We start from the raw sequence: 24,320 nt of genomic DNA, 5'->3' as shown, positions 1-24,320 counted from the left end.
GGAAAATTTATTGAAAACAATGAAATATCACTTTGCAGTAACATTTTATCTCTAAATAGCAGAGGTACTAAACGCCCCTCAAATTTTCGCCTTGATTAAGTTTAATATAACTCAAGACGAACTCGCGGTCGAATGAGACAAACTGTTGAAAACTGTGTAGAATATCTAAAATTGATAATAAACTTTTCAAGTTGATTTTTTCTATAACTTCTTTTAAAAATCTAGCTCGTTTGTCTTTGTTAAACGAATGATTAGGGGAAAGTCAGCAAATATCGAATACCATTTTGTTTCAGGGTTATAAATAAGGGATATAACAGCCTGAATGAAATATAAGTTGTCATATTAAAAACTAAAACAAAAGCAAAAAACCCAATTAAGTGATCAAATATGCAATAGGTACCCATATGTGGATTATCAGCATAAATCATCATATCAATAACAAAAATAGACATAAATATCTATAAGATCGAATAAATGAAAATAAAATTGTGATAAATGAAAGAAGTTACTTAATTAATTCACTTGAAAAAGTCACAGAGTAAAGTATCAAACTCAATCACTCAAAACTGATTTTGAACCGGTTGGCAGTAATTTCGCCTGTTTGTACTTTCAGATATGATTTTCCAAACAGCTCCACAATATCATATGGACTTGGAGATCTGTTGATGTTTCTAATCCACATACGTATTTCTTCACTGTAGTATGTTTTTAATGGCCACATGGAGGTCTTGTTTCGCGGCGGCAATTTGGGAATCGAATGTGGAGGTAATTAAAATATGTCCACGTTATTTGCCCTAGCAATATCTATTACATCGATATTGTGAATATGACTATAATGTTCATCTAGTATCGGTAAAACCCTCGATCCAGATATCGGGTTCGTATGTTGAATAAACTAACCACTCTGTAAAGATGTTCATTTGAATCCAATCTGATGCATCTGCAACTCCGACTGATACTGGAGGTCAGCCTCTCATCAGCTGAGCACTCATATTTTTTCTGGGAAAAATAATGAAGAGTGGCACAAAATGACCAGTAGCATTCATGAAAAACACCTATTGTCCTAAAAGATGCTCTTTCTGCTGTTGTCAGGGCAGCTATCTGGGGTTTACCTTTGTGACCCATGCTCTCCACCATTAATATGTATTTTAGTAGTTTTTCGTCCTAATGAAGTAGCTGCTGCCCCTTGTATAAATAAAGTTGCCCTGGGCACATGAAAATGCTCTGCCGCTTTCAAATATCCCATTTTCTTTCCCTGGTCAAATTTTATAGGTTCTGTCATTTTCTAAAACAAACACACCATATATTTTTTAAAGAAATGGTAGCCTAACATGTGAAATAGAAAAACCTAATTATGGCATATTCCATAATTAGACACCGATACTAGTTCAAACTCGTCGAAATATTTTTTCAAGTCACAATATTTTAATGACAAATCGCAAAATGTTGAAATAAACATAAAAAAGTAATAATAATCATAATATCGATATACTACAGAGTATAACACTTATGTGTACAACTGGTAATGCTAATTTATTACTTACTTTTAAGCAAAACACACCTCTCACACTTGTAGCGTTCGCGCAACTGACACGATGGTGTGAGTGAGGTGGTAAATAAACCGAATGAAACAGAAGATGATTGTGTGTTGCGTTTCATACTTATATTCTTAGAGAAATTAAAGTGTTCCAAATTAGGATATTATTCCATATTTAGCGATTAGGTAATTATTAACTTATTGGTTATATTATTTATTATGTTATATTGTGGATACTTCTTTGGGTGTAAACCTGTTGTATTCCTAGCGGTCATCAAATAAATAACCAAGTTCCCATAATCTTACCTCACGAAGTAGATGTTGCAGATCCAGTATAAATTCTGGCAACCGACTCAGGCTTCTACCATAGGTTCCCATAATCTTACCTCACGAGGTAGATGTTGCATATCCAGTATGAGATGTGGCAACCCACTCAGGCTTTTACCATAGGTTCCCATAATCTTACTTCACAAAGTAGATGTTGCACATCCAGTATAAGTTCTGGCAACCTACTTAGGCTTCTACCAGAGGTTCCCATAATCTTACCTCACGAGGTAGACCTTGCATATCCAGTATAAGATGTGGCAACCCACTCAGGCTTTTACCATAGGTTCCCATAATCTTACTTCACAAAGTAGATGTTGCACATCCAGTATAAGTTCTGGCAACCTACTTAGGCTTCTACCAGAGGTTCCCATAATCTTACCTCACGAGGTAGACCTTGCATATCCAGTATAAGATGTGGCAACCGACTCAGGCTTTTACCATAGGTTCCCATAATCTTACTTTACGAGGTAGACGTTGCACATCCAGTATAAGATGTTTCAACCGACTCAGGCTTCTACCATAAGTTCCCATAATCTTACTTCACGAAGTAGATGTTGCAGATCCAGTATAAATTCTGGCAACCCACTCAGGCTTCTACCATAGGTTCCCATAATCTTACCTCACGAGGTAGACGTTGCATATCCAGTATAAGATGTGGCAATCGACTCAGGCTTCTACCATAAGTTCCCATAATCTTACCTCACGAAGTAGATGTTGCAGATCCAGTATAAATTCTGGCAACCCACTCAGGCTTCTACCATAGGTTCCCATAATCTTACCTCACGAGGTAGACGTTGCATATCCAGTGTAAGATGTGGCAATCGACTCAGGCTTCTACCATAAGTTCTCATAATCTTACTTTACGAAGTAGATGTTGCACATCCAGTATAAGTTCTGGCAACCAACTCAGGCTTCTACCATAGGTTCCCATAATCTTACCTCACGAGGTAGACGTTGCATATCCAGTATAAGATGTGGCAACCGACTCAGTCTTCTACCATAGGTTCCCATAATTTTACCTCACGATGTAGATGATGCACATCCAGTATAAGTTCTGATAACCGACTCAGGCTTCTACCATAAGTTCCCATAATCTTACCTCACGAAGTAGGTGTTGCAGATCCAGTATAAATTCTGGCAACCGACCCAGGCTTCTACCATAGGTTCCCATAATCTTACATCACGAAGTAGGTGTTGCAGATCCAGTATAAATTCTGGCAACCGACCCAGGCTTCTACCATAGGTTCCCATAATCTTACCTCATGAGGTAGACGTTGCATATCCAGTATAAGATGTGGCAATCGACTCAGGCTTCTACCATAAGTTCCCATAATCTTACTTCACGAAGTAGATGTTGCACATCCAGTATAAGTTCTGGCAACCGACTCAGGCTGCTACCATAGGTTCCCATAATCTTACCTCACGATGTAGATGTTGCACATCCAGTATAAGTTCTGGTAACCAACTCAGGCTTTTACCATAGTTTCCCATAATCTTACTTTACGAGGTAGACGTTGCACATCCAGTATAAGATGTGCCACCCGACTCAGTCTTCTACTATAAGTTCCCATAATCTTACCTCCCGAGGTAGACGTTGTACATCCAGTATAAGATGTGCCACCCAACTCAGCCTAGGACCAAAATGTTATGGTTTACTAAGCAGTTTCTATGTCACACAATATTATATTCTATGCCTGCAAGAAGTCAAAAAGGAACTCTAGAGCGTTTGAGAGCATAATAATAATAAAAAAAGCTTGAAATATAGATCGTCGCTGGTCGGGAAACGGATGATTTTTTGGGGGCCGTTAAAAACGCGATACGCACCGAACCAGAAGGCGTTAGACTAATATTTAAGAGTGGGAATAAAATTTACGATCATTTTTTCGAGGGGGTCTCGTACGCTCGGCAGAGCCTAAATGATGTTTTCGAAGAAGGTAAAACCCATTAACACATCGGTTTTATGATGCAGTTTGAATGTTTTTTTTTTCACGTCGCTGCGTTGTTATCCGACCCACTTAACCGCGCATAAGTTTACCATTAAACCCTGGGGGTGTTTACGATGGGAAAGCCGACGCCGCTTTAACTCTTAAGTGGATTATAAATATGGCGTGTGTGTATTATAAACGGCCCGGTTATAAATAAGCGCATAGTCGACGCGCTAAATTAAAAACTATGGACGTGGTATTATTAAAAATAGGGACGCTAAACTATAGTCCTGGTCGTGTCCGGAAAGAAGTGTCGCACTGGCAACACTGCATTCAACTTGGAATGTTATTCAATTTTACAGAAAAATTTACAGGTTTGGAGTCGTTGGGTCATAGGTTCACAGTCATAAAGAAAATCGCCAACTTCAATTTTTCTTGATGCGTGACACTGCCCACAGAAGCAGGTCACCTTTAGTTTTTTTGGACAGAACCATAACCGCTCAATCTTCAATTATTAACGTGGTACAACCCGTCGCGTTTCTTCCGTGACCCGCAAGGTCACCATACTTATCACCTGTTAATGTATATCATAGATGTATGATAGGTGGAAAACTGAGTCGGTTGGCACAGATTGTAGTGGATGTTGAGGGTGGGACAAATCGGATACTTTGGATACTTTGGATAATTGTTAGGTGTAATTCGTGCAAAAGAACTTACCTCAACCAAAAACCGAGAATTATTAATTTTCTCAATTATTTATTCATGACAAACTTCAAGCATGCACTGTAAAAGATCATTCTGAAGGTCTTTGGAAGTGACCCTAAATATCGAAGAATTTTTAGGTTGTACCTATCGGATTTAACCGAAAAAATGATAAGTCTACGAAATATCCCGGGATACATTTTCATTATATTTCTGACCTGAATTGGCCCCTAATAACGCAAATTCCATACAATTATGAATGTGGCTTTTAGATTTTTCATTTTTTTTATGTTCAAACTTAAATGCTCTAGATCGGCGACACCTATTTCTAACCAAACTTTATCGCCAGCAAAAAATAAGCAGAGAAAATAGTATAGATCATTTTTTTTGTTAGGCCCACATAACCATTCACATCAACTTTTTCAATGGTAACATCTGGCAAAGGCCTACCTTTTGCTTTTAATTCTAGCCTTTCTTCGGATAATATTTAACCTCCATAGTTCACAGTCCATATAAATTGTTAGAAACATTATTGTTTTTACGTTCAACACGCCGCGCAGGAAACCGGTAAACCACAAAACCGCGAGAAAATTCCATAGTATTAATCGCGGGTCACTGGTCAATTTTACCTAGGCATTCCGCAGCATTTTCATTGCAGTTTTTCATCATTAAGACTATTTATTTATTTAATATATTTCATATATTTATATATTTCATACCAACAAAACAACAACAAAAAATATTTATATGTATATTTTTGAATCATTGGAAAAAAAATTATATCATACTTGATATATTGGAAAAAATATGTGCCCTCATAATACACAAGACAAATCGCGCGACCAAATTCTGATTTTAAGACCCTTGGTTTTAGTTTAGTTTTCTAGTAAATTTTAAGAAATCAGCGAGAAAGGAGTACACGGTTATATTTTTCTAGGAACCGTACCATCGCACTTATAAAACTATGATTTTTTTTCAAAAGGTCCGTTCAACCTGCGCATGAGCGATATTTAAAATCCTATTAAAAGGAGTTAAGTTGAGGATATTGCTATTTAGAATGAAAATTACGCAAAGTGGGTAAAATATAGAGTCATGCCCGAAAAATATTTTTTTTCTCTACGAAACTATCAGTCACCTAAGGTGCATCAATGTTTACCGTAGTAGTCTATGCTTAGTATGCGTTAGTTCTTGCTAGTTCTGTTGCTGTCTTTCATTTTCATGTTGACGTCGTATAACAATTTTTAAGGACTCCTGAAACCAGTGTTTCTTTTAACTCATAGGGCGTTCATGTCACCTCTTGCGCCACTGTTTCTCGAACAAATTACCAACAACTAGGGTGTGTCGCGATTTTCCGAAAGTGTCTTTTGTTTTCTTCCAGCTAATACAAATTGATTGCTACCTGTGTATTCTTCTCGGCTCTCATAAAATAAACAAGTTGTTGCCGGTATTATGGCCGCTCCGTCATAAACCTACTTGTTCAAAACACTCAAAATATCCATTTTTGGAAACGTATTTTCTCAATGATTTAAAAATGTACATGATGTCTCATATAAAAAATCAATTTTTCGGTAGATTACTTATTGAGTATGAGTTTTAAAAAGATGTTATATGTAGAAATACAGTTACAGGGCTCTTTGACAAATGCATATTTTCCAAAAACACGATATTAGATGCCCATGGACAGACACACACTGACATTAGTTTTCCCAATTTGGCCCACTCTGTACAATGTCAACAGCATGAGGTTTATTTATCCTTGCAGATACTGATCATCGGATTTACAGCGTACAATAAATAGTTACCGAGTGTCAAAAATTAGTATCCATTGTTACTCATATTTATCCCAAGTTCTTTCTAAGATTTCAACAACTCAATATTTCACGTTAAAACGCAGCACTAAAGTTTGAGTCAATTTCAAAGTTCTGCGAACTGCAGACGCAATTTATATTTTTTTAAAAATGGTGTAAAAAACATTTTTATTTAAATTTAACTTTTAAGCATACACCGTGTATTTAAACAAAACGCAGTTTTGTAGGCAATATTTGTCACATTCTGTGAAAATTCCTGTGAAGGTGTCTTTTCCCAGCATTTTTTTTATTCAGGTCTTTAATCTTACTTCATTTAATGAAATACTGAATTTAATGTAAAAGAATTACAATATACTTTTTACAAAACTTCTGGATCCCTCCTGCGTCTGTTTTCGCTGAGTCGAACTTGCTGACTTTTCCTGACTTGACTTGAGCTTGACTGAAACTGGATGATTGGCGAAACGTCAGCAAGTTCGACTCAGCAAAAACAGACGCAGGAGGAATTCAGAAGTTTTGTAAAGAGTATTACAGTGGCCTGTGGAAGTTTCTTTGAAAAATTGCAATATATAACATTAAAAAATTAAACAAAATAATAAATATCGGGTTTTTCCTGTCCTACTCCTTATCACCGATTTACATCGACAACTCAGACTTTGATGATCTCCAAGCTGCCTCAGGCCAGTTCAAGCTCACATTTTTCAATCATTCTTGTAATCTGGCAAACTTATTCATCCGTTTGACATTAAATTTCGTATTTTATTTAAGAACTGAGAGAAAGACGTGAAAGATGCTGAGAAAAGATGGCACTATGCGTTGACAGACACACAGAAATGTTTTTTTAACATTCTGTAAGTGCGTAAAATTTAAATTTAATTAAAATTGTTATTATACCAACATATCTAAAGATCGACAATTAAAAAATATACATATCCAAGTCAAGTCAACAGTTGGCGAGAAAATTAAATTGGTGATAAGGCAAATTTCGCAGTATACGGAAAATCTTGCTTGGAAGGCATAACCTGGATATAAGTTATACGAAATTGAACTTGGAACATAAGAAAGGTTGTGAGTGGGTACTGAGCTGTAACGGTATGTCAGTAATTGAATTTAACCGAAGAGCTTGTCTTAGTTGAGGTTAGGACGAATTCACGCCAGCACGACATGATTAGTTTGCAGAGACGTGAAACTAGGTAAACAAAAAACCCAACTTCCCAACGCTCGTGCAACTATTTGCGTATTCGATACGCGTCATTGCAACTCCGAAGTTATCGAAGTTGGCCAGAGGTATACGTATTATCTGCTGTCACCTCGACTCGAGGAAATCGAGCTTACTTTCAGGTAAACGAGACTGTAAACTATATCTATAGAGTGCGGGTTTGAATCCGATTTGCGCGCCAGAATTCGATAGAATACGGAAATAGAGCTGTGCAGAATATAATCCAAATTGAATCGGATGTCTTGACGTTTGATCATGATTGGCCGCAATTATTGTTGTCTGTAATTTTGACAGTATTGTTTCTTTAAAATCCAAACTGAAGTGAATTATACAATAATTTGGAGGATTCAGATTTTGATGGCACAGTGCGGATAGCGGGTTGCGCCGAAGATTCTCGTAAATAGAAATTTTACTGGGTTAATATTTAAAGTTTAATATAAAAACGACTAAATACATACTTCTCAAACAGAAAATAAGGCCTATTATATCAGATACTTGGGGCAAATTATAGATGAGAATTTACATAAAAAAGTAGCTGCAGTTCATTTTTCAGATGTCGTTCTAGGTGGGTCTAAGGCCTGATTCCTGTGCAACAAAATATTCAAAGTTCTCTCTCATTTGAAAATATGACAAAGCGATATTCACTTAGGGTTGGGTGTCCCACGGATAAGATAGGATAAGAAGATCGATCAATGAAAATAAATATATACAAAATTATTTAAAAAAAACACAATAACCTAATTCATGTCCCATCTGTACGAAGGAACTTCATACTTGTAATACTATACTAGAGCATAGCGTTTTTATAAAGCTTCAGAAAATATTTTTAAAAATGCATCTTTGTATAAGTAAATTGGCAAAGATCTTGGAGTGACACATTATTACGTTTTTATTTATTTGCTTAAAAATCTGTTAAGTGTTTGGGTCTTTGTGAATGTTTCTCTGCAACTCTTGTAATAAAGATTGCAATATACGTTGGATTTAGTGCATTCCATTTTTTAAGGTTAAGGTGTCATTAATACCAATATAATGTTAAGTTGCTGATAGTCTTACTTACAAGCAGTATATTTCTTTTTGGCTTTGACAAATAATTAAAATTAGCATGTATTTAGGATGCCCGAGAGTTATGGTTAAGGATTCTGTAAACACCGCCATTCAATGACCCAAGGAAGAATCTCATTGGCATGCAGGAAGAGTTCTATAGTCTCACTGCAGGAGTCAAGTGCGCAGCAGACTTTTTCCTTGCAGCAGGAATGACCGCCATGCTTCAAATATGCAATATTACGACCCGTAGCTGAAATTGAGTCCGTTGTGTAGTTTCTGACGGACCCTTTTCCCGGTTTATTGGTTTTACAACGGGGGCGGTGGACTCTTTTACACGGGTTCGAAACGAACGAGAGGGAATTTCTCGAGTGGGGGTCTATTCGATTCGCGTTAGACCGAATAAAGCAGAAGTTCCCGACGTTATATGACGTGCCGTAATGCATTTTAAGGCGGAGAAGGTTTCGTCGATACCTCGCCCTCGTTTCGGGTAAGTTGGAAGTTCTTCGAAAACAATTTTAGCGAGAATTGTCGTAAGCGACTTTACAAAAATATATGAAACCCAACATTCACTATTAAGTTTTATACTACATCAAGCTAATTGCAAAGAACTTCATTTTTAAATTAAATTTCCATTATTAGCTAATGTACAATATATTTCACATTTTACGTGAATCATAACGTATTTTCGCTGTATATCGAACAAATGCAGAAAGATAAAGTAAAATCACTGGTCGGGACAAATCGCACGTTCCGGCAACATCGCATACAACCGTCGTCGCAGCATCACAGCTGAGAACGAACTGCCTAATTTTCACTTTTTACAAAACTTCTGGATTACATTTACATTCTGTGTTATATTCGAGGTCTGTGTTCGACCCGGGATTCATGCCCATAAATGTTCAAGAATAAATCTCGCAATGGCAACACGGTGTGTTTGATTTCAAATCAAAAATTACAAGAAATTGATCTACAAATTTAGTTAGTTATAACATTAAACGATTTGCTGCTCATTTTAAGGTAGTATCAAACGGCCGGTATAAAATGTTAGGTTATCAATCCAAAATTAAGTGTGATTGTTTGCAAAAATATAATGCTCGAGATAAAAGACCATCTCCCTTGGTAAGTGACCAATAAGAACACCTCCGTAGGTATTGAAATTTTGTTATTTGTTAATTTATATACATATAAAATGAACTAAAATAATTCTAAATATCATTTTCAGGTTAGAAGTATTATCTAATACACAAAATTTAAGATGTTGGTTTATCCTCACTCTGGATCCGAGACTTCCAAATAAAAAATTCTTCAAATTTAAATAAGGATTAAAATCACGTTAATCAAAAAATGAGATTTATAAGTTTCATTTTGCTGAAAAGTATGCATAAATTAATTCTATATAAAAACTGTTATGAAACTGTTTCGATAACAGCTTATTGAATAATACTTTTGAGAAAACAGTGTTGTTTGTGTCTCAAGCATGTTTTTTTGTTCCATAAATCCAGTAATATAACCTTAATTATATTTTGCAGGAGAAAAAATGTATTAAAAATAAAATAAACATCGAAGAAACATTGAATTTATTGAGTGTTTTGGTTTTTAACCTGATTTATTTGTTGAATATACTTTAACAATACAGTCACGCTAGGTTGCATTTCATATAGCTACTAGAGATATAGCCGATAATACATGAACTTTAAAAAACATTTTGAGAAGGTCCAGTGAACATGCGAATGCGCCAGATTTAAAATCTAGTTTTTAACCACTGACCTTGCGCCAGTCAACAACCACCATGGCCGTTGTCAGATCGTCAGTAAGTGTGGATGAGGCATTTTTACGGCACTATTTTCTCAAAATATGTCTAGATCTGTTTAAGTGTTCTGGACAAACGAGTTGAGTATGTGGAATTCGCTGTTACTAAGTGCTTTGCAATCACATACTTTACTAAAAGCCCAGGGAGAAGTTTTCAATGCAGTTTGCATTGGTAAATTTACAAATATGTATGTAATTTTTCTGCAAGTTTTTGTAATGATACTACTGATATAGTGGTTTTAACAGTGCTCCCAACTAGGGTTTTTTGTAATATACGCGCGATGAGCTACGGACCGCCCGGAACGTTACCTTAAACGCTAATAACGATTTATCGTCAAACAAGTCGTTAAAAACCCGATAATTGATAACGTCATTTTCAGCCGAATCGTTATGTTTACTTCTTTGCCCTTTTATTAACGGCCGTCTAACTTTGGATGTTTACCTCGCGACTCTTTATTAACAAACAAATTCGTTTTTGCCGAAAAACGGGCGCAAACATCAATTTGACTCTCTCGGAAGTTATAAAATTATAATTCAGACATGTACACGTGGGAATAAAAATAAAAAACGTAGGCGGCCAGTTTAACGTCGACGCGGGAGAAGGAATCGCAAATAAAATTGCCGCGTCAGAAAAAAAAACAAATACTTGCATTTGTTTTGAAGTGAAAAAAGCCGGCCGCAGTCGGTAGGATTCGAACCTACGCTCCCAGAGGGAATCTGATTTCTAGTCAGACGCCTTAACCGCTCGGCCACGACTGCTTACATACTGTGTTGACACACGAAACCATATATTCGTGGCGTCGATTGGATGTAATGAACCAACATTTTAAGCCCGCCACACACTTCAGGTTATCATGTATATTTTGGCAAATTCCAATAACAGTCTAGGAACCTATGAAACCCATAGGAAATAAAAAACGTATTCGTACTATTTTTAAACTCGTTAGGCGCAGCGGTTTAGTATGCGAAACACTTCAACGTCGCAAAAAAAAAACCTGACCATTTCGCAACGCCCACTGCCGAAATTCCAACGACAAACAGCCACCTACGATTTCCAAAAAGGGAAAACGGTAACTGAAATATTGAACATAAATTGGTAGTTTCTGTCTAGTCTAGTCTGTCTGTCATACTTTCTTTCCAAGAAATTTACGTTTTCCCACAAAAGACGTAAATGAATCGAGGAATTTTCCTCGTCTAAAACTCGAGCATCGTGAAACGTCAAAAAACGCACTGGCGCTGATTATTATCGTACGCGATCGTTAACACTCGGCTTGTTCAAAAGCACGACGTGAAGCTATTGAAGCCGAACAACGCGACTACCGAAAAAAAACCGGTGAACCGGTTTTGAATTTGTTTACGAGGTATGAAATAATACGAAAATAACAAAATGGGAAAGAGATCGGAAGGTCAACGTTTCGCGAGAGTTAATTTTAATTGGACAGGTACCCGCTCGAAAAGTTTGATGCGAGATCGGATGCTGACTGAAAAATAAGGTTTGTATAGAAGGACTCCCACGAGGAACTTATTAAACTAATCAAAACAATTAGCTACTTTGAGACTTTAAATATTTACTATAAACAAAACGAATGTTTTTGAATTTGGGGCCCTCAAAATGTTTCGACGGTCTTTCCGAGTACCCTGATATTTTTCAGTTCCAGTGACGTCGTAAAATACCGAATAAGCTTATTTCCAAGTAGGACGCCGTTGTGCGGAATAGGCAGCAGAAAAAACCTCATTTCTACGATGCCGTGTATGTGTTGTGTTAAATGTAAAAGGATTGCGCTGCCTGAAAGTTATCTCACAAGGCAGGCAGCCGTGGAAAATCGCATTCAGTTGACAGGGCTGAAAATTAGACACAAATCGTCTTTGGGTATTGCGACTTTGTTTTATGTTGATTCCCGTCGCAGAAAGCAGAACGTTACCACTTCTTTTGGCAGATGAGATATGCAATAATATACAATTGCAAATTAACACCCTTATCCACTACGTCTTAAATTAAAAACATAAACTTTGCGCTATAAGCTTAATGATGCAGTGTGTTTTCTGGGCGTTTTGTTTAATGGGATGTTTTATTTTATTGCAGCCTTGGTATTTGTTTTAACCACACAAAGCCCCGGTACTTTCTTGCAAGTCGATTTAATTGGCTAAAAGATACAATATCTCTTTTATTTATTGCCGCTCGAGGATAGAATTTTAACGCTTTTGTGTAAGTCTGCAGTTATAGTTTACGGCCACTTAAGTATAAAACTTTCGCAAGTTGTTTCTTTCTTCGAGGTTGCCATTTTTGACTTGAACTGAAGTCTCAATCATTTAGGACCGGGGAAGAAGTCGAAGTACGTATACGCATTAAGTATAATGTAATATAAAAATTTGATTTGAAACTTCTTTTACGAAATATTTTTACTTATCTAAACCTGAAGCTGAAATTAACAAAACAAAGTTATATTTTTTGCAATTCTTATTACATTGGATTTAAAGATGTATATTACATATAGTATATAATTAATGTAATTAATGTAAATAAGAACTGAAAGTTCAGATTTTCACGAGATTATATATTTTTTTTACATGACAATTGTTTCGACAACACCGTGTCTTTATCAAATTTGATACATAATTTCGTGAAAATCTGAACTTTTAGTTCTTATTTATTTTGATTAATTGATTTCCATTACACCTCAATTCAATTAATGAATTGTTAATGAAAATGTTAATAACTTGCATTTAAAAAAATCAAATGAAAACATAAACGAATTCAAACCAAAAGAATTGATCGAATTTTTAGTAACACTCTGGAGAGATAGTCAAAAAACAATCACGGAAAAGCTAAATAAACCAGAAGCTAAAATGGCTATTCTGACATTTGACATCAGCTAAGATTCGTAACCTCGTAACTTTCAGAGTGCTCCAAATAACTTTGCGCTAATTTCTGCAATATTAAAAAAAAACTTTTATTTTTATTAATATTGCCTCCTTCTCTGTAAAAGGTTCCTCAAAAATCGTGTTTTTTTATTGCGAGTTTATTTGCCATGAGCGTAGAGCAACAGTCACTTAAAAAGTTTACCAAACGTGTTGCATACTATAATTTTTCTACGACCGTTATTATTTCTATGAATCACACAGTATTATTGGCGTGAAGTAATCATAGGTTACAATTTTCATTAAGTAGTTTTTTGAGGGTTTAGTTTTATGGGTAGGGTATTAGCTCTCTAATTCAGTTTATCGCGTAAGTGCTGATATGCAACAAATTCGCTAGGAATGTCATTAAATACAGCGTAGTACACGACGTCAACCCTCGGCGCTGTCGCCCTTCGGGAAATAAAGCACTGAGCCCCTCGAGAAATTTCAAAATCCGCCAAACGAAAGACACACGACACCCTCATTAACTAGCACCGAACCAGATCGAACGTTATACCGACAAGGTTCATAACGTGTAAAAAAAAATACATCCTGTTTACGAAACGTGCCACGAGCAGAGGTTACCGAAATTCTGTTGTTTGCTGTCACATTTTCCATATTTAGACTAAGTCTGAGAGCGTAATTAATGTATGACGTGCGAAATCTCATTTTCTGACACGTCGCAAGGGGGGCGGGTGGGCAAACAAGCTGTGTTAGTTATAATCCGGAAAAACAGATCTATATGCACAAACAACCTCCCTCGCAGTTTAACGCCGTAGGTAAGTTAGATTACTTTGCATGGTGTCGCGTCTAGGCTTGAACAATGAAACATATTAATAAGGACTTTTACATCGCTTATTTGGGCAAGGTTTTACTTTTTCCTTTTGCAGCGTGCGCACCTGACAAAAAATAACGTTTTCTTATTTTTTTTAAATGTAATATATTTGAAAACCAATGCCCTTTTGCTATAATTACGATCTAGTGCTACTGCTGGAGGTTGTAGACATAAATTATTTTTTAAATCCCAATAAAGATTAAGCATCTTGAAATTATATATCAATTACATTTTCCATTGGGATAAAGTTTTTTTAATCAAGAAAAATACAGTTAGCCTTGCCTCTTAACGTAACAAATTTATTTATTCTTCTGTGAACTAAATGGAGTCGATATTTTTATTGAGATTGTCCGACTTGCCAATAATTTATTATAAAATACAAATTATTATAATGATGGATAACACTCTACAATTTCAATTTATTATATAAAACATTTTGATCGAATTTGACTGGAATAGTTAATTTTAGATGTGGTTAATTGACAAGCCCCAACACAATATTTGTTGAGTTTACGAGGGCCGCGCCAAAACTTCCCGGCCTGAATATGAAAGAAACAAAGCAGAGTAACAATTTTTTATTATTTTCCAATATAATCCCCCCTAACTTCAATACACTTATTACATGTCTTTTATTAATATCTCAATTCCTTTAAAAAAATATTCTTTTGGTTTGTCTGCAAAATGAGCTAAAACAGCCTCTTTTAACTCAGCTTCGTCGTTAAACTGCCGTCCACGTAAGTTCCTTTTCAAATATCCAAACAAATAATAGTCGCTGGGGGCCATATCTGGACTATAAGGAGGATGATCATCTGTTGGAACCCACACTCCAAAAAGGGCAGCTTGTACAACACGGGCAGTATGGACAGGTGCATTATCGTGCAAAAGACGCACTCCTCTGGTCAGTTTTCCTCGACGTTTTACACATATGCAGTCTCACAATTTATGTAATAATGTTGCGTAATATTTACCATTGACAGTGGTATTAGTTTCCTTAAAATCTATCAAAAGAATTCCTTCACAATCCCAAAAGATCGTGGCCATCACCTTTTTTGTTGACTGACAGACTTGGAATTTTCTTGGAGGTGCTTCACCCTTACGACGCCACTCCATATTCATTCTTTTTTCGATGAGGGTCATAATAGAGAACCGTAGTTTCATCTGACGTCACAATAGTTTCTATCACAGTCTTCAGTTCCGACCTACAGAGTTCCAAAAAAGTCGCGCACACTAACCTTATACATACCTAAATGATCATGCAGGATTCGACGAATACTTGTATCAGAAAGCTTAGTAATTTCTGAGATTTCCTTGACCTTTAAACGTCGACCAGTTCTGATCTTCATCTTCAAGGGCCCCATTCGAAAACGTTTTGCCCATTCTTTTCTGCAGAATACGAAGGAGAACTTTGGCCGTACACACCATCTAGCCTTTCTTTAATAATTTTAGGTGCTAAACTTTCCTTTGTCAAAAACTTTATGACTGCTCTATACTCAATTTGCGTTATTTGCAACATTTTCTCGGACACGTCTTGTTTAAAATGCCGTCAATAAAAAACTATTTGACGCAAGACTTCAATTTTTTTTCGCAGCCTACTAAGATATATATTTAAAAGAAGACAAAGTTTTGTCGTGATACTGGAGCTGCATCTATGTCAGGCCGGGAAATTTTGGCGCTAACCTCGCAAAATAACCAATAAAGTGATATACTTGTGCTATTTCGAACCAGATGCAGAAAGTCGACAACTCAATTAATCACAATATTTCTCGATTTGGTGAAAGGTGAAATTTCAGTTTTGGGTTTTTCTAACTCATCTGATTCCAATTTTACATAAAATGTCTTACTAAAAACAAAAATGTTATCTAATCGTAATAAATATAAATAAGTATAAGATCAAAATATAGAATTATAAAGCGATGATTTGAAAAGTATTGAAACAATTGAAATGCTGCATGAAAACACCTTAATGTGACATTAATGAAATTAAAACAAAAGATTTTGTTTATTACGAACCAGAACTAGATAGTGCTTAGAGTTGTAAAATTGCTTCTGTCTGGAATGCTGTCAGCGACTGCGCATGTTTCCAAATTGCCTTTTTTTATTTGCTTTTATTGGCCCCTTCGCATCGTTGTTGGGAAATTTGGTTCGCTTCCTTTTTATATTGAACCTATTTGTTTTTTTGTGACGTAACGCGTCTCCCGGCGAGGATCGACCGCACGGTGTCCGGCAAGTCACGTGAATCGAGCTAACGTTTCACCAACAAAGCCATTCTTGGTCGCTACGTTGTGCATTAAATTTTGATCTTTTTTGTCATCTTAAGATGATTTAGGCACGAGCTGGTGTTTCATTAAAGAGTGTTTGAAATGTGCATACTATACTTTTTCTACAACTGTTAGTTCTTGTATACGTTTTTGCAAAACCGCACAAATATATTTACTTCGTGTGACGTAACCATCAGAACTGAGTAATGTCCAAATACATGAGTGTTATAAAAATTCAACGAAACCATCCGATCGGCCGCACAGGCTAGAAGTAGCCCGCGATAGTGTTATTTAAGGGGTTGTTTATATACCACGGGTTTATTGGTTTTGTAAAACTATAGGAAAAGAAAATCCTGAAAGGAACAGTATTCACATGTGAAATGTGTGTGTGAACATCGGGACTTCTGCATGAGAAACTCACAGCAGATTTCTTACTTCAGAAAGAAGCTATAAGGATTAATAAGAACAAATAATATCTTTTACTGAGGTTAAATTTTCTGCCTGCACGTATCATGGGTTTATACGTTCCGTTTTGTCTGATTAGCCTCGCAAAAATAATGTTTTTCTCGTCAGTTCTCCGATTTTACTTTATTTACTTTATTTTACATGTGCCATTGTGAGACTTTAAGCACTCCTCTGATCGGTTTATAATAGCGTATAATGGAGTGGAGAGTGAAAAAACTCTTTTACCCGTCTTTAAAGTTATTATCATGTGAACTGCGAGTTTTGGTCTAATATTACGTCGGAAAATGTGAGTTCTACCCCTCTCTACTTTGCACTTATCTCGTTACGAGAAAAATAGTCTTGCGAAGACACGAGGATGACATTGAAATCGTATTACGTCGAGATGCCGAGTGAGCCGGAGGGATTCGCCAAATAAAAGATCGCGCAGGCGTTAAAGTCGAGCGTCTCGTCTCCAGAACTACTCGGAAAACTATTTATCAAAAGCGTCATGTTTAATGCGGCGACGTGCCGTATATTATATATAAAACGGGATAACGATACGGCGCGGCTTTAATGCACTGTATAGGCTTTTAAATTCGCGGAATATTTAAAGTTGGTACCGTGATATATCACGCGGGTTGCGGCGACTAAGCGAAGAAGAAAAAAAATGATTGAATTTCTCTCGAATTCGTTTTGTCGACCTGATGGGTCCGGTTTCTTTCGGGCTTCGGTCTCGTCCATCTCACCGTGAGAGGATAAGAAACGCGCTACGAAGAAAAACACTATTTATGTTTTGAGCCGTGAGATAAAAGTTTTCTTTAGTGTAATATGATGAGCGGTATCTCCACAAATCTGATGAAAAACATATCTAATTGAAAGTATCTTTTTATATTCGTGATAGTTGTGAGCATTGTAATATAATCACCTTTAACGATTTTAGTTTAGCAGTAATGGCTTTACTAAAATACTCGATATATGACTAGGGTCGAGTAGGCGACGACTTCTATTCTACTTTTGGAGAACGGATTCTATCGTGCCAGAATTTATGTTCGACACGCTCTCTACATGACCAACACCAAACGGAATATACGCAGACAAGTGTAATTAACGTGTACTCCGATGGTTCTATGAGTAAAAAAAGGATCGGGATGGACAGTGTACTCCAAATCCTTCAAACTTTGTGATGGATATGGATTATATGGAAATTACTAGCCGCAAAGTAGCTGGTAAAACTTTATACATCTGTACAGATAGGAAACGGTGAGTTCTGGTACTTCATAGACCAGTCAGCAATATGGCCATCCTTAGTTGCATTAAAGGGTAAGCGCGTTCCAAACTGTTGACTGATTGGGAAGCTATTGAGCTATCCAAACTGCCCCCCTCCCCTGCAGAGTGTATAAACAGGAAGACGAGACAGTAGAACACATTCTCGTTTAGACGTGAAACCATGCTTGACGAATCATATCTATCACCTACGGTAATCAGCGATACCACTCTTGGAGCTGTAAGTAGACTGTAGGCGCAATGACCTACCGATACCTAAGGTGTAGTGTTCATTTACAGATGGAAGTTTTTGTTTCATAGGTTATCTAATCTATCGCCCTCCGAAGCTCCTTTCTTTCTAAACAATTACAATTAATCTTGATATTTCACAAGAAGCTCATTCTAGCGAAATATCTCGCAAATGACTAAGGTGTGAGAGGCTTTAAGAAGTCTTTTCAAGGTCTAAGGTATATGCTACAAAAGATATGCTAGAACCAGCTGCCAAATCGTTCGTAGTGCACAATCGGTAATAAAGAGGCCACGAATATTTCAGTCAGTCTTCAAAATGAAGGGTATCTAGCGGTTCATTTTAACATTGTGCGTTAGTGACGTCTGTGAATGATCGTGAATCAAACTTGTCAGTCGTGACAAGACGCCACGGAGTAGAACTGAGGAAGAATGAAGACAGCGATAGATAGGACACCAACTTGCCTTTTGTCACCCTAAATTGTTCCGCCTCTGGCCGTTGAATTTTGCTATTTAGTCGCGAAATATGCGTTTTCCTTTGCTTCGTCGTCATCGGACATGATCCATGGATTACGGTAAACTTGCGGTTCGGCATTTTTTTTGCACGACGGTTTTTATCGAAAATCTCGACTTTGATCAATAAGCGTGCACCGCTCCGCCATTAATCACCGTAAAGGCGGGCGCTTCGTCGTCGTACCTGAAGTTCTCGCGCGCGAAATGTTAATGTCGCCGATAAATCATGTAAACGTCACGAGCTTTCCGATTATTCGGCATTTTTTTACGCCGCCGCCACCACAGATGACGAAAAGCTGTCCACATCGCGCGTTCTCCTGGTTTCGCGTCTCACTTAAATCCTAAAACGGAACGCACAACAAACAAGTGATATCTGAGCAATCGTTTTTGGTCTTTTGATTCTTCTTTCTTCCTTGAAGAAAATACAGAAACAAAAACCGTGAAACGAAGAAGCATTCTAGTCTAATCTATTTTTTAATCATTATTTTAGAATATTTTACAATCAAGTTTATGTAGTAAAAAAAAAAGGAAATCTATAAGCGACCCCCGACAAATCCATTTGCTACCAATTATTAATGTATTTTTCCGAGGGTGCCTTTATTGCATCCTTCCGTGAAAGCTTGCCTCGCGCTTTTTAAATTTTTATCCTGTTATATTTTATCAACAGTATATCCTTCATTTACCCAAGCTTCGTCCAAGTAATCGATATTCCTGTTTACTTTTCGAAACTGTCTTACTTCCCTCTAATATCGTCGTCGCCAGAAGATAATTCCGTCTTTCTCTATTGCAGGTTATTTTCCTTCAAAGTTTTCCACAATTTATTGTTTCCCATGGGTTGAATTTTAATTTATCCACGGTAGATATTTCTTTTTTTTTAAGTAAAACGAGTGCCAGACTTTTCATCAATTATTATACAGTTTCGTTTCTTCTCTTTGGTGACCTGACGGGGCTACGTTTATTCTCGTGCCCTCGTGCATAAGTCGATATATAGTTGACTGTCCAACTCCAGTCATAGTCGAACACATTTCAATTATTTTCCCAAGACGGAATGTTGAGTTTCGTTGGCAAACAGCAATAATTTCAATTACATGTCCGCTCTACCTGCCACCATTAAGTTTTACAGGGTTTGTTATTTAAAAAAAAAATAAAAACAACACCAATTTTGGAGTTTTTGGTGTTGGAGTTTTGGAATTAATGCAATTATAGCGATTTCACCTTAAAAACACATAGGGCATGATGTCTGGGCATTAACTTTTTCGAATACAAAAACAAAAACTTCGATGTACTCTAAATTGGGGAAGTTGAGTTTAGTAGTTACTAAGGATTCTATGCCACTTACAACTACTGGTGACAGATGAAATTAACCCCACCAGAAATTAGTGTGAGGTTATTATAAATTGTTTGGTTAGTTTATTCCTCTTTTCCGTATTTAATTATGTAAGACGCAGATTTTTTTTAAGCAGCCCTATAAAATTTTTGTATGTATAAGATTTTAAGAAATATCTTATAACGCAATAAGCAACCACTTGAGAAATAGATGTTTTCTTAAAACCGTATTTCTCGCCCCTCGCTCTGTCAAAACATCGATTAGTAGAAGAGCGTCATTTAAAATAAACATAGTTTTGGGGTGCAGTAACATTTTAAGAAATATCTTTCCGGCATTTCTCGGTTAACCGTGCATTCAAGTGTTGAGGGATATTTTTTGCATTACGTGAAAATGCAAAGAGTTAAAGGTTCTCAAGAGTTTAATTTCATGATGGTTCCGCTGAAAATATCAAAGTACCAAATGATCGGTTTCATTTTTAATACATAAAATATACCCAAATAATTTAGTTAAATATTAGTGTGTTTCTCTTTGAACTATTTTAAACGTTGTTACTTTATTGATTGAAAGTGGCCTACTGACGCATGTCCCTGCCCTTCAGTATATTAGGGCCTGACTTGTTTATTGCACTGTCGCGCCTTGCTGATCTTCAGTGCCGGTGTGGTTATTTACTACAGGATACTTCATGTGTCTCCGCCCTTAGTATCCATTGCACGATCGAAATAATCAGCACTAGTGATTGAAATAGGTAAGTGACCAATTGCTTTTGAAGGGTGGTCATTAACATAAAATGCAACAAGATTATTGCCTAAAGTTTCGGAATTTAAATTCAGGTAAAATTGTGGTCCGTAATAAAAAAAAATTTAATACCTACTTGTGTTTAATATTCTTTGGTTTGATATACTACTTAGTTTAAGTTTATTAGTAATCATTCTTATTTCGCGTGTAATACAGCGGGTGTTGAATCGTGTGCGAATTATGCAAAATATGTGCGAGTGTATCTCAGGAGATGCTCCCGCCCAAATATAGAAAACACTATTCTATTGAGACTAAGGAATTTATAAACAATGTTTATTTGACTCTTATTGAACGTGGTGCCAACCAGCAAGTAAGCATCTTTAAAAGAAACGGCCACATTGACGAAAATTCCAACATCGACTGTATGGAAAATTGTGAATAATCCCATTTCAGCGAGGAAAAAAAGAAGCGATGCTGACATTTTCTCGAGCGTAAATGAAAGCGATCAAGATATAATAAGGCGTAAAATTTACCAGTTATACGAGGAACAAAGCGTGCCTACATTAGATATCTTAATTAGGAGGCTTGAAAAAGATGAAACCGGTGTTAAATGTGACAGAACTACCTTAAGTAGTGCATTCAACACATGGTTTTTAGATTTAAAAAAATTGACAAAAGGCAAGTTTTAATGGAATCTTTTAGAAATCGGAAATGGCGACTGAAATATCTAGAAAAAATTAGGATTTACCGAGAACAGCAAAGGCCAATTATTTACTTGGATGAAACCTGGTTCGACACTTATGATACTCCGGAAAAGGGTTGGGTTGATTCAACTGATATGTGTAAAACAAACTCGCCATCAAAAAGAGGTAAAAGAATAACTATTTTGTAAGCTGGCTCTAACTATGGTTGGATTCCAAATGGACTTTCTCTGTCTGTGAAAAGTATTAAAGATTCTTTTCTGGATTACCATGAAAACACCACCGCTAATTTATTTGAAAGTTGGTTTAAAAACAAACTAGTTCCAAACATTCCTCCTAATAGCGTCATTGTAATGGACAATGCAAGTAATCACAGTAGACAGTTGACTAAAACCTCTTCCTCATCTGACACAAAAGCAACAATTCAAAACTACATGTATAATAACGACATTTATTTTCACGAAGATTATACCAAAAAGCAATTAATTGAGGTTCTACAAAGCTTGAACCTACAAAAGGAATACGTCTGTGATAATTATGCAAAAAATCTAGGGGATACAGTTTTAAGGCTTCTTTCTACTTTACCATTGTATATTTAATCCCATTGAACATGTTTGGCATCAACTGAAATCTGCCATTCGTCGTACCAATGTTCTCAAACTTATAGAAATAGAAAAGTTTTTAACATCCCTCCACAAAGTTGGGCAAATACTGATATATTATGTGAATTATTTTAAGTAATTTAAGTAGGTAATAAAAATAACTTGTATTTTTATTTTAGATTTAAACATAAATACATAAATAAATAAATAAATATTATTTATTATCTTTCCTAGCAAAACCCCAATTAATTAAATTCTAAGCAAAGTACTGACCTGTTCGGCCATATTTCATTCTTACAACTTGCCCGGGTCTTTCCTTAATTCGTATCAGTTAGTTACTTTCTTGTATCTATGAACAGACTTTACTGTGTGTGTACTGTCGCGTGTTGCGGCCCTTCAGTGCCGGTGTGGTTATTTGCGACAGGATACTTCCTGTGTTTCTGCCCTTAGTACCAGCATTAACTCAGCTCCAGATTTTATGCCATAACAAGATAAATCTGTTATTTGTTTTCTGGTGATATTAATTAATATTAAGTTTGTTTTATTATTTTTAATATTCTTTGGTAGGTTTATTTTTTTATAGTTTCAGCTATCACCTTTTGTTTTGACTAAAATAAATAATGATTATTCATTAAAAATAAATAAACATATATGTATATATTTTACATTTTAAAATTAACATAACATAACAAGATAAATCTGTTATTTGTTTTCTGGTGATATTAATTAATATTAAGTTTGTTTTATTATTTTTAATATTCTTTGGTAGGTTTATTTTTTTATAGTTTCAGCTATCACCTTTTGTTTTGACTAAAATAAATAATGATTATTCATTAAAAATAAATAAACATATATGTATATATTTTACATTTTAAAATTAAAATTTTATTGCCATGTTTACTCTCCCTTACAATTATATTTTGCTCCGAAATCTTAAATTCTAAAAATTTCTTCGAACTTTAGCACTGGATTTAATCAGTATTCTATTTTTTCTCAACATAATTGCTGTTGGGGGACATTTCGACGCCGTTTAAATCCCACAAAGTCGCAAAATAGATCCGCTTATCCACCGGGGGGAGTGAGAGTTAATTGCCAGAATAAATACAACCTAGTCGGGGCCCTCGAGCTATCAGCGCATCGTTAGCATTCAACTTATCTCGGATTGTATTATCCCCTCTCCCCGTTCCTCCGGGACCACGCTTTCCCGCTCGATAGTCAAGGGTCGGTGGAAAGTTTACTCCGTCTATAATGTCCAATAACGCGCGAGCATAATAAAACTGTATAATTTTTCATCTGCCGGCAATATGGCCGGTATACGCGATATCCTCCTTTTTAAAATTTGACTGATGCGCGTCGGGTTAACAGGAAAGCGGACTTGATATTAAAGTCGCATCCTCCCCCGTTCCCTGGATATTGGAATAGGCATCGGCGTTTGACGGATACAAATCGTCCAATAAACCTGGGCGCGTCAGATCATGAAGTTTTCCATATTAAACCTGGACGGGATGCGTGTATAGTTCATAATCGTGAGGGGAGGTGGGTAGAAAGCCGATGCTGCTCAGCTCCCCAACATTTTTCTTTGTTAAGGTGCAAAGATTTTTTTAATTGATATTTATATTACATGGACGACAGGGGAAATTGGCGCTACCTTATTCCACATTTATAATTGAGGATTAAATATTAATAATGACTCTACATACAAGAGTGCCCGGATATTCAGCCGACAACGCTTGAAATAGAGGACCGTTAAGGCTTTTCGGACAAATAGTTTTGTGATATTAATAAGTTAATAATCTTAACACATTGCAATTGCCAATCCCACAAAAGTATTTTTTTTTAATAAATCATGGTACTCTCGGCCGCACAGCTCAACCCATGCAAAAATCCCAGTTTTTGTCGGATCAATCGCAATCGCACGTTTTCGTCGGAGTTCTCATGACTGATAAGATCAATAGGCATCAGCGAAACCGGATCATTGGTACTTTTATTTATTATTTATTGCTTAGTTCTCGAAGAACATTGGCAAATTCATTGCCGACTTGGATATCACTAGTAGATGGTGCCACCCAAGACACATTTAACTTGTTTCAGCTACCCAAAATACTTTGATACATCGATGTGAATATTTAA

General features: G+C 36.2%; 1 protein-coding gene and 1 non-coding gene across 3 annotated transcripts in view; one reads left to right on the top strand and one right to left on the bottom strand.

Moving 5' to 3' along the window:
- LOC132698593 (cysteine-rich motor neuron 1 protein-like) overlaps nucleotides 1–24,320 on the top strand; it is a 157,375-nt gene that overhangs the window by 85,073 nt on the left and 47,982 nt on the right. The window lies entirely within an intron of this gene.
- Trnas-aga (transfer RNA serine (anticodon AGA)) lies at nucleotides 11,046–11,127 on the bottom strand. Its single transcript has one exon. It is a non-coding gene; the product is annotated as a tRNA-Ser (tRNA).

This window comes from Cylas formicarius, unplaced genomic scaffold (assembly GCF_029955315.1).
Source record: "Cylas formicarius isolate icCylForm1 unplaced genomic scaffold, icCylForm1.1 PGA_scaffold_2__14_contigs__length_35257938, whole genome shotgun sequence".
NCBI lineage: Eukaryota > Metazoa > Arthropoda > Insecta > Coleoptera > Brentidae > Cylas > Cylas formicarius.
Note: the sequence above shows the minus strand (reverse complement) of the source record. Positions and strands in the feature narration are given on the sequence as shown.